General features: G+C 40.5%; 1 long non-coding RNA gene across 1 annotated transcript; it reads left to right on the forward strand.

The window, feature by feature from the left end:
• Nucleotides 1-268: 268 nt before the first annotated feature.
• LOC135966267 (uncharacterized) lies at nt 269-10,837 on the forward strand. The gene is made up of 3 exons (XR_010579496.2): nt 269-474; nt 2,620-2,742; nt 8,579-10,837. It is a non-coding gene; the product is annotated as an uncharacterized lncRNA (long non-coding RNA).
• Nucleotides 10,838-11,841: the final 1,004 nt, after the last annotated feature.

An 11,841-nucleotide genomic window follows, 5' to 3' on the forward strand; every position in this document is an offset into this window, starting at 1 on the left:
TATGAATTCCAGTGGCTTTGCGTGTCTTTCCCCTAATTCTCGTGACAACCGAGAGGTAGATACTGCTTCTTTTCATATTACAAGGTAACAGCCCTAGGCAGTGCTCCGGCAGCCGCTGAGCCCTGTTGTCCTCTGTTGGCACCATCACCTGACCTCCAGGGAAAGGGTCCAGCATTTCCCTGCATCGTCCTGATGCAGGTGTGGGTGTGGATCCCTCCCTGATCCAATGCAGGACAGGCTGTACTGATGATGAAAGGACACGTGGCACAGAGCATAATTCAGACACACATGAGTCAGGACCCAGCCCGAGGCCCTTTCCTTGGCACATTCCCAGGCTCTCTCGCAGGTAATCTCCCAGGGACAAGGAAAGCCACCCTCCACCAACAGAAATGCTTCCGGCAATTGCGTGACACTGAAGCTGCCAAGCATTGGCCAGATCTAGAGCAAAGAAAATATTCCTCCTACCACTACCAGGTAAGCTCCTTTCAGAGTCTCTGTTCTCTACTCTCAAACTGACCTCTTCCCAATGACAAGGGCTCATTCCCTTCAGCAGACACTCCCATCATCATGGGACCAATAGGATAACCTCATAATATCTGGCAGTATATTTCCAGAGTTTATGCTATTCGCTCTTAAGTAACTCTCTCTACCCCAACAAGTAATCTATGAGTGCCTACCCCAAGCTCTGGGCAGAGTTTTTCAGTTTCTTCTCAGGGAAGTCATATAAAATTTTGTAGTGTGCTTTCATCAGTGACCGTCTTCTTACAGAGGAGTAAACCAAAATGCATGCATTGAATATTTTATAGCTTGGGTGTGAGAATAAGATGAGCCCACATGAGACAATTATCAGTACAAAATTAAATTGCAAATAAGACAGGGAGTTAGAATCTACCTAGAAGTCTAGAGAGTTTTGTTGGAGCTTCCAAAAGGAGAGGGTGAGATCAGCTTTTGTTAGCTGGAGTTCGTGGGAAATCACAGACATGATGCATTTCCTTTTGGCACTGGTTCATTTGGCAGGGACACGTCACCTAAGGTGATGAGGATGAGCTCAGGGGGCTGGCTCTCCACCAGCCTCTGCAATGGATGGAAGTGGGGGAGCTACTTGGCTTCCCCCTGTTGTTGCATTTTCTCTTCCTCAGCATCTGATTCTCTTTCCAGTTTTCCCCCTTCCTATCCTTCCCTCTTTCTCCCCTCCACTTTCCGTTCATCTGACCCCTCTTTTCTTCCCTTTTCCTTTTGAATTTAAGGTTTGGTCAGTTTGAGACATACACTCTACTTGTGAGGCACAGCAATTTGTGGAGGAGAAAGGGATCCTGAGTGAAACAGACCTGGATGCCAGCTCAGATTTGTGCCTTACAGGCAAGTTATATAACCTCTCATAGCTCTGTGCCATCCATAGAAGTGAGGACACAAAGCTTTCTCAAGTTATTTGAAGGAGTAAACAAGATGATTTGTAAAGTGCCTGGCACGTAGAAGGCTCTCAGTGGACGTTTATTTTGCCCTACTTCCTTCCTCCTTATTTGTTTTTGTAGTACTACGCACATATTAAAAAGTAGTCATTAAATGGATGCTTATTAAATGAGTATTTGGAGTTCAATTAGTAAACTGTCAAATACTTAGAATGATTAAGATTGGGAGGGATTTAATAATTATTATTATAATACTTTGGGCTAGGCACTGGGATTAGAGAAGTCCTTGTCATATAATATCTGACATGACTCTCCCCAAATGCATAAGGTAGGCATTATTTTTATTACCCAAGATGTAGTCTTTATTACTCAGGGTCAACATTTCATTTTACAGATTAAGAAGCTGAGGCTTAGAGGGGGGTCAAGTAATTTACATGAGGTCACAGAATGGAATCTTGACACCAGAACCAAAGCCTTCAACTGCTAGGTTAGACTGCAGAGTCATTTAATATTTTTGATCTCCTGCAGCCCATAAGGAAGGTAGAGCCCAGCATTTGGAGCATCATTTTTTTCCTGACTGAAAAGTGAAGCATTCTTCTTAAAGACAGTATAAGTAATGTGGAGTTATGCAAAACTGAAAGATTTGAGACAGTCATATTATTCTCACAGGAAAGGATTAAGGGGTGGGGGGATGTGGAAAATTAGGAGTATGGGAGGAAAATGTATTAAGCGACATGTTCTAGGGCAGCCCAGAGCTGGTGGATAATAGAAAAGTCTAATGGGGAATCTTATTAGGTTGTTTCCTGTTTAAAATTTATTAAATCAGTTTAGCCCAAAGCTGCCTCCTTACATATATTAAGTTCAGCCTAAGGGTATCTCTGTACATCATGAACTATAACAAGTGGAAGTATAAATAGACCATAGTCTACACTTGTGCCAATCATCAAGGTTTGACCAATCAGATGTAGCTAATTGAACCGTATTCAAATAAGGCAAACAACAAACTGTAACCAATCCAGCTATTTCTGTAGCTCACTTCTTTTTTCTGTACGTCACTTTCCTTTTTCTGTCCATAAATCTTCTTCCCCTATGTGGCTGTGCTGGAGTCTCTGAGCCTATTCTGGCTCAGGAGGCTGCCCAATTCGCAAATTGTTCATTGCTCAATTAAACCCCTTTAAATTTAATTCAGCTGAAGTTTTTCTTTTATCAGATGGTGTCAGAAGTGGGATCCAAAGTAGAGTTTCTAACATCCCCTAGGAGCACTGAGTGACCAAGTGAGGAACTCTCTGGACCCATTGTGTCCATTGATCTCTTGGAGCAGCTGGGGATTGTGGTAAGTTCTCTCTCAGATTCCAAAGTTCCACGGATTTGTGTTTTTAGCTCTCTGAGTTTCTTTGAGCAAGCTTCTGATCCAAACTGGATTTGGAAGTTGTGACAAGAAACTGGACTGGGTCCAGTAATTAACTGGTTTGGATTCAGCTAGAGGCTTCTTGCATCTGACTGGGTCAGAAAGAAACCAGTAGTAAATGACAATATTGCAGGGGGGTGTAAAATTTGGCTTTTAGAAATTCATGGGGATTTTCTTGTTCTACTCCTTTGGTTCATTTTTCTTGTGCACTTAGGTAGGAAAAAAATCACTGGTTAGGTTGATCAAGGGAACCTGAAAGCAAAGCCAATATTTGAGGTAACAATGAGATCCTTAATTTCTGAAGAACTGAGTTCCTTCTGGCTTATACGTGCACAAGTGTTAGGCCCTATAAGCAACAAAGTCTTAAAGAAATGGCAAAATCTTACTAAAGATAAATTACAGTGGAACTTTCCAAATGAACAACACTGCACTGAAGTGTGTTAGAAAATGAGGGCTTCCAAATTAGTCTCATCTAAGGATGTGTATTGATATGCAGAAGTTTGTAAAAATATTTCAGTATTTTTATTTGAAGGCTTTATAAAAGGCAAATTAAAAGCTTAAATGACTAATTGATTAAAAAAATTAAATCTGCTAACCTTTTGGCTTAGTTACTATTCTAATCCAAAGGAAGTAACTGCAGCACCAGTTGGCTGACTTTGACTAAGTAGTGGAGTACATTTCACCTGTGCTGGGTTAGAGGATTGAGTTAGAGGCCCTCCCCTCAGTAAAGTCCCTCTTGGTTAAGAATGGATTTGGCACTATGGGCTGTTAACTGTTATTCTCTTTGGATTAATCTGTCTTGCACTATTTGCTGATGACAGTGGGTGACAGAATTAGGTGTGTACAGGATCATGGGACCTGGGGAAACTTTTTCTCCCCAAAGGGGGAAACTTGAGGGCTGATGGGATTGCTGGAAAATATCCCTTTTCAACTGACATGTGGCCATCTGAACTTTTGATTCAGCGTCGCTACAGTGGGTGGGTCTTACTCTGGCCTCTCTGAGTGGCTTGCCTTCTTTACCCTGCTGCAAGCAATGCTTTTGTCCCTTTCCTTTCCTCTCTCTCTGTGCAAAGTGGTTGTAGGAATGGTAAAAAATTACTATCTCTTGTGAAGTTTTAATTAATGTGGAAAGAATTCATGAGGCTGATCTTAAGCTGTAGCAAATCTGGTGTACTTTGTGCTATGAATTTGTCTTTCTGCATCGTTCAGTCATAAAAAGAGGTACCATAAGATGGAATGCAGGCCTAGGCCCCATAAGCTTGCTGCTCAAGCCAACCCAGCAAACTGGTCAGTTATAAACTTTGCTGCAGGTCCCTGAAACAAACAACAACAACAACAAACTGGATGAGGTTTCCCTCTTGTCTTGTTTCATGCTCTTGTGAGCTTGAACTTGTAACCACAGGGTGGTACTTTCTCTTGGCCTCTGCCATCCAGGAAACAGGAATTTGGGCATTCATGTGATAGTTAGTTCTAAAAATTATTGTGAACATTTAAAAGCCATTGTAGCTCAAAATTGACTGCTCTAGGCTCCTTCTGGGAAGAAACAACAGAAACTGCCCAATGTTGTAGCTTCATGGTGAAGGCTTTGTCTCTTCTCAATGGCAGCCAGGATTCAATTCCTGGTTTAGGGGATGAGTCCTTTCTGGTTTGATATCTAAGTGGCTATTGCTATTTATTGATTCTCTTCCTCTCCTTTTGACTTCCCATCTTGAATTCTTCTTTCTCTGAGCACCTGGGAGGTTACCTTTGGTAAAGTTCAAAAGCCAGAAATATTTGCTATTTGTTCCAGCTAGAATCCGGTTAAAAAAATATTTGGTTAAAAGTCAGCGTAGGCCAGGTGCAGTGGCCTACGCCTGTAATCCCAGTACTTTGGGAGGCCAAGGAGGGCAGATCACTTGAGGTCAGGAGTATAAGAGCAGCCTGGCCAAAATGGCGAAACCCCATCTCTACTAAAAATACAAAAAAAAATTATCCAGGCATGGTGCTGTGCGCCTGTAATCCCAGCTACTTAGGAGGCTGAGGCAAGAGAATCGCTTGAACCTGGGAGGCAGAGGTTGAGGAGAGCCAAGATTGCACTGCTGTACTCCAGCCTGGGTGACGGAGTGAGACTCTGTCCCCAAAAAAGCAAAACAAAACAAAACACTCAGTTAAAAGTGGATATTCAAGCCCTAGGTATAGTTAAAAGGCATTTATGGTTTTTTTCTCTTTTTGGATCTTTTTTTTTTTTTTTCTTTTCAGGCAACTGAATTGTTTTTCTCCATTTTTTTCTTCTTGCCACTCTTGATGCATACATGAGAGGACCTAAGATAACTTCTAACAGTCTAGGACTCCTTGGGAAAAACAGAGGAGGTGCCACAGACCCCGTTTTGGGAAAAACCTCTGTTTTCCTCATGAAACCCCAGGAATTAGAAGCAGATAGATCTCTCTCAAAATCTAAGGCTAAGTATACTTTTAGGGATGGCAAATGGCAGTTGGGGAAACACTCAGCTCTTTGCACATTGGATCAGAGAAGCATGATCTTGGCCACCTGGAAAGTATGGAAATGTCCCCACCCCCTACCAAGGATAAGACTCCCATTGGGGTGTGCTAATCACAGAATGGGCTGATCAGCTTTGGGTGGCTTTGCAATGAAATGCACAGTCAAAGGATACAGGATCCGGTATAAAATTGGGATCCTGTATTTTTGGAGATCTGTTTTGTCTTCCAGCTGTGCTTACTTATTAGGACCTAGAAACTGAAAGTTTTCTTAGCCCTGTTCCTCCAAGGACTCCACCCTGAATCCAGTAATCCAGTTAAGAAACTTAAAAACTGGCAAATGAAACATCTTACAACTACTGGATCTTCTGTGTTTCTATGTGTTTATATGTGTTCTGTGTGTGACATTTGTGTATAAAAGAGCTCTGATTAACTGGTTTAAAAATAATAAACACTTAAATCAAAAATTTTGTAAGAAAAATTAAAACTGTAATGCCTTTTAGTTCATGTGACTTTAGTAAGCTTTGAGAAATAAATAAAGACATTTGGTCTAAGTTAGGTAGGTCACATATTAGATTCACTAAATAACCTCCTAGGTTTGGGTGCAGTAGCATGATCTCGGCTCACTGCAACCTCCACCTCCCAGGTTCAAGCAATTCTCCTGCTTCAGCTTCCTGAGTAGCTGGGATTACAGGTACCCGCGACTACGCCTAGCTACATTTTTGTATTTTTAGTAGACATAGGGTTTCACCTTGTTGGCCAGGCTGGTCTCAAACTCCCGACCTCAAGCAATTCACCCGCCTTGGCCTCCTAAAGTGTTGGGATTACAGGCGTGAGCCACTGCACCCGGCCTAGATTTGCTAAATACTTTAAGGTAATAAACTGCTTCTTGGACTTTTGAAAATTTTTCAACTTACCTGCTTTGGGGCCTGCTTTAGATTTGAAGTAAGTTCTAAGGACATGTGGAGTTAGCCAAGCCCCCTGGCTATGATAAAAAGAGTCAGACTTTATCTATACTTCTGTTTGGTGTCCTAGGCTTCACACCTGGTACGTAATTAAAATCACCTACTTACCAGGGTTTTTCACCAAAAATAAAAATTGCTAAGAGTTAACATTGTAACATGTAACTGAGACCACTGAAAAAACCGTTTTACATGTAAGGTGTGTGAGGAAAGTGAAATACGCTTTTAGCAAAAGATTATAAGAAGGAGCAGGAAGGTAAATTTTTGTCTAGTTTAGAGGCTTAAAGGATTGTTTTAAATTAGGATAAAGCTGAAGGTTTGAGCAAATTGTGGAAGATTTATGAAAAATTAATCTTGTAAAAAAAATTATTGGCCAGGCACAGTGGCTCATGCCTGTAATCCCAGCACTTTGGGAGGCCAAGGCAGGCAGATCACGAGGTCAGGAGATCGAGACCATGCTGGCTAACATGGTGAAACCACATCTCTACTAAAAATACAAAAAATTAGCCGGGCATGATGGCAGGCTGAGGCAGGAGAATGGTGTGAACCTGGGAGGTGGAGCTTGCAGTGAGCCGAGATCACGCCACTGCACTCCAGCCTGAAGACAGAGTGAGACTCCATCTCAAAAAAAAAGAAAAAAAGAAAGAAAATTCTGTGTGTGAACATATTGGCTACTTTTAAAGGGTTATTACTTGTTTTTTCTGTAAGTTGGACATTGAAATAAAGACACAACAGGGTTTTCTTAGAGCACTGATCTACTCTTTAACAAATATTTGTAAAGTGTTATAAAAGATTTATGAGAATCTCACCTTATGATCAAGCTAAGATTGGATAAATTTGCCTATATAATTTATTAAAGATTGGGGTTGACATTAATAGTATGCTAATGCAAGGGTGAAATTTGGCTTTCTCTTTTGAACAAGATTTTCGCATGATATTGAAGGATAATCAAATATTTTTGTTTGCCTTTTGAATAAGCTACAGGAAAAAGAAGAGAAACACAAGAGACAGATTGTTTGGAAAACTAAGTCTTAGTTAGTAAAGGTTTCTGCCTTTTTAAAATTTTTGAGTCATCATTTTGGCTAAATGAATGACTTATGGTGACCAGGAATTCTATCTCATAATATCAAGTGTTTTAAACCTTTAACATATTTGACAGGCTTCCCAAAATCAAATTTCAGCTTCAAAATGGTCTTTTCTGACCTCTAACTTTGGGATACTACAGAGGGCCCCTGAAGCATCCAAAAGAGAGGTAAACAAGACTATTTAACATGTTAAGTTACATGGGAAGCATTGTCAAAATTAAAAACAAGTTTCAACCTTCTTCAGGTTACATTTTAGTGAATGTTATTAATATATGTTCCAAAATTGTATGGGATTTCTAAAATTCTAATATGTTTGAATATATGCTATCAATCATAAGTATGGTTATGATGTTAAATTATTGTAGACGATGGAAATAACCAAATATGCTTGTCAATTGTGTCTTTTAACTATGACTACTTAAAGTCATTTCCACAGTTAATTGCTTAATGCTGATGCAGTTTCTGAAAACTTCACAAGCATGCAAAATCCTAGAATATGGCATATTTTAGGAGATTCATGAAAGAATGGAAAGGACTCTGAAAATTACTCTTGAATACAGGTTTCTGATAACTTTAGAATCATATCATCTGGACTAGGTAAGAATTCTTGGAGCTTTAATGAAAAGAGTGACTGGTTTACAAAACTGCTAACCCAAGTAGAACAAAAATTAATTGAATACCAAGAAAATACTTTGCCAGATTTTCATGCTAAATCAGCTGATACTGAAATTGTTTAGATATACAGTTTGAATGAACTCCATGGTCTAAGTCAAATTAGCTATGATAACCCATTAGTTTTCAGTGCTGTGCACCTAAGTTGGAGAAACAACTGGTATTCAAGAGGACATATGTCCAGTGTTAAGCATGGAATCACAGAGAACCAGGACAGCTGCCTCGTCCTTCCTGAGTTCTCAAAGCTTTTGTTATTAAAAGTTCTGCATTCCATGACTCATCATGGGAAAGATACAATGATCCAAATTAAATATATATTGGTGTGGTGACTTCTAAATTACTAAAATAGTTTATGACCAGTGTTTGGTTTGTCAAACCCATATTACTGGGAAGACAATCAAAGCTTCAGGTACATTCAGCTACCTGATGGGCCATTTAAACATTTATAGAGGAATTTCATTCAACTGTCATTTTCAATGCATGTTTTCTGGTTTTATAAAAGGTCTCCCATGCAAGAGGGCTGATGTTATAACAATACGTTATTATACCACAGTATTTTTTCACTAGGTAAAGAAAACTTTTTATGGTTTACTGACTGAGGACAATCAACCCCTTCACAATCCAGAACCTGAAGACTGGATCTTCTGGGAACATCAGAGAAAGCCTGCCCTTGCCATCCGCACTGCAGCAAAACTTCAGGACCTTGAACCTCATGTTCATAATCTCACAACTAAGAAGGATCCCTCCACACTCTTGGAACTGTATACCCACTGGAACCCTTTAGATAAAGTTAACCAGGGAAGTTCCTCCCCAGAAGAAGATGGCATCCTTGATGTGAGCAGCTTTTCCCAAGATCACAAATCACAACTTCTCTACTATCATGAGACTCTTATCTTTAGATATTTTTTCCTTAGTTATGACTCTGTGGACAATAGAAGTGAAAGAGGGGTCTGTTGTGTGCACTCACGGGATATACTTTCATTTGTAAAGGATTTTGCAGCCAGCCTTATACATGGATAACCTCATACCTTGAGAGATGAAATATTAAGGCCCAATGTAGATGAAAAGCTAATGGTACCTGTGTTGCCTCATAATCAGTCAGAAATAGAACATTGGTTCACTCCTCTTAATCCATACCATGAGTTAAAGAGAACATTGCCTGAAGGCCTTCAATCTTCTAGAAGGGTATCATTTGTTAGTCCCCTTTTCCATGGTTTGGAATAAAAGAGGCAATGATTAGAAATGTATCCCTCATGGTAGGCTCTATAGCAGATTCTACTCTAAAGGCTATGGTTACACAACAGACTTTAAATTATCTTGTGAAAGTTACGCTGAATAACAGAATTGCTCCAGATTATTTAGTGGCTAAATGGAAAAGTATTTGTGCAGCTGCTGGCACTTCAGTGGTCTATGAAAACATACATCAAATGTAGATTATAGAGATTCAGTTGTAGGGGATTAAAGAAGAGACTACTTAGTTAAGTGAGTCAATTCTTTATCTAGCTCATTCTTTGATGTATTTAATTTTAGGTGGTTTGGTTTATGTGGACCCTGGGTAAGAAGCACACTCCAGACATTTGGTATGATCCTCCTGATAGTCATAATAGTAGTCTCCCTGGTGTGTTGTATTCCCTCAATACAGCACAAATTTTAAATGTTTGCATGAAGCCATCTCAAGAATGTCAAATGGTCTCTCTTTAACTGGAATGACAAGAGCTGAAAGGAGTAAGTGAACATGAGGGCACCATAACCTATGAATAACATGCTGAGACCAGAAACCCAAAATTGTGGGTGCCGCTGAGGCTCTACGTTTTGATCACGCTCTTACCTAAGTAAGAAACTGATCAAAAAGGGGGAATTTTTTAAAGCAAAATTACGGGAGGCCATTGTTTTGAGAGCTTGTTTGGAGGTTCTAGCAGAAGGAAATGTGGGGTGGGACCCCCTACACAGAGTCCCTATTGGGGCACCGCCTAGTGGAGCTGTGACAAGAGGACCACTGTCCTCCAGACCCCAGAATGGTAGATCCACTGATGGCTTGCACTGTGTGCCTGGAAAAGCACAGACACGCAACACCAGTCCATGAAAGCAGTTGGGAGGGAGACTGTACCCTTCAGAGCCACAGGGGCAAAGCTGCTCAAGACCATGGGAACCCAACTCTTACATCAGGGGGACTTGGATGTGAGACATGGAGTCAAAGGAGATCATTTTGGAGCTTTAAGATTTGATTGCCCTGCTGGATTTCAGACTTGCATGAGGCCTGTAGCCCCTTTGTTTTGGCCAATTTCTCCCAGTTGGAATGGCTGTATTTACCCAATGCCTATACCCCCACTGTATTTAAAAAGCAACTAACTTGCTTTTGATTTTACAGGCTCATAGGCAGAAGCCTTGTCTCAGATGAGATGTTGGACTGTGGACTTTTGAGTTAATGCTGAAATGAGTTAAGACTTCGGGGGATTATTGGGAAGGCATGATTAGTCCTGAAATGTGAGGACATGAGATTTAGGAGGGGTTAGGGGTGGAATGATATGGTTTGGCTATGTTCCCACCCAAATCTCATCTTGAATTCCCATGTGTTGTGGGAGGGACCTGGTGGGAGGTAATGGAATCATGGGGGCAGGTCCTTCCTGTGCTATTCTTGTGATAGCAAATAAGTCTCATGAGATCTGATGGTATTATAAGGGGGAGTTTCCCTGCATAAGCTCTCTGTTTGCCTGCTGCCATCCATGTAAGGTGTGACTTGCTCCTCCTTGTCTTCTGCCATGATTGTGAGGCTTCCCCAGCCACACAGAACTGTGAGTTCTCCATTAAATGTCTTTCCTTTGTAAATTGCCCAGTCTCAGGTATGTCTTTATCAGCAGCATGAAAACGGACTAATACCAAGGCCAAATAAGTACATTTACAATGGTGATAGTGACATCAGTGACTAAAGCTTTGGTCAACCTTTCAAAATTGAAAAGATGATCAAAAGGGGAGAACTGTTAAATTAAGTTTAGCCTAAAGCTGCCTCCTGACATATTTAAGTTCAGCCTAAAGGTTTCTCTGTACATCATAAACTATAACAAGTGGAGGTGTAAACAGACTGTAGCCTACACTTGTGCCAATCACTGAGTTTTGGTCAATCAAATGTAGCCAACTGTTCAAACCGTGTTCAAATAAGGTAAATGCTGAGTTGTAACCAATCCAGCTGTTTCCGCCTCTCACATCTGTTTTCTTTGCATCACTTCCCTTTTTCTGTCCATAAATCTTCTTCCCCCAAGTAGCTGTGCAGGAGTCTCTGAGCCTATTCTGGCTTAGGAGGCTGCCCAATTAACAAATCATTCATTGCTCAATTAAACTCTTTTAAATTTAATTCAGCTGAAGTTTTTCTTTTATCAATGTGATATAAGCCATCTTTTTGTCTTCCACAAAATATCTGATAAGATTGACATTGTTCTCTGAAGCTTTATGAACAGTCTTTGCTTGGCGCAGATGTGATGTAGGCTGAACCCTGTTTTCAAAGCTAGAGGAGATGGCTCCGAAGGACCCATCACACCTGGGCTACAGATAAATGAAATCCAGGTCATCTTTTTCTGCTTGCCTCCCTTCCCCCACCATTATTTATTCTCCTTTTCTTCTACATGCACAGCCTTGTTTTCTAAGCTCGTAACCTTAGTCATTATACTTCTGCTCCAAAATACTTTATTAGGCCCTATAGGGGATCTAGATGTGGATATGATATGGTTCCTCTGGAGTTCACAAGAACCTCATATATCATTTAAATGAAGCAGAGTTGGATATGAGGTTCTACTATGTAAAATAATCCTTAAGGATATCAGCATTTTGGTCATTGC

The sequence above is a fragment of the Macaca fascicularis genome, chromosome 11, assembly GCF_037993035.2.
Source record: "Macaca fascicularis isolate 582-1 chromosome 11, T2T-MFA8v1.1".
NCBI classification, from domain to species: Eukaryota; Metazoa; Chordata; class Mammalia; order Primates; family Cercopithecidae; genus Macaca; species Macaca fascicularis.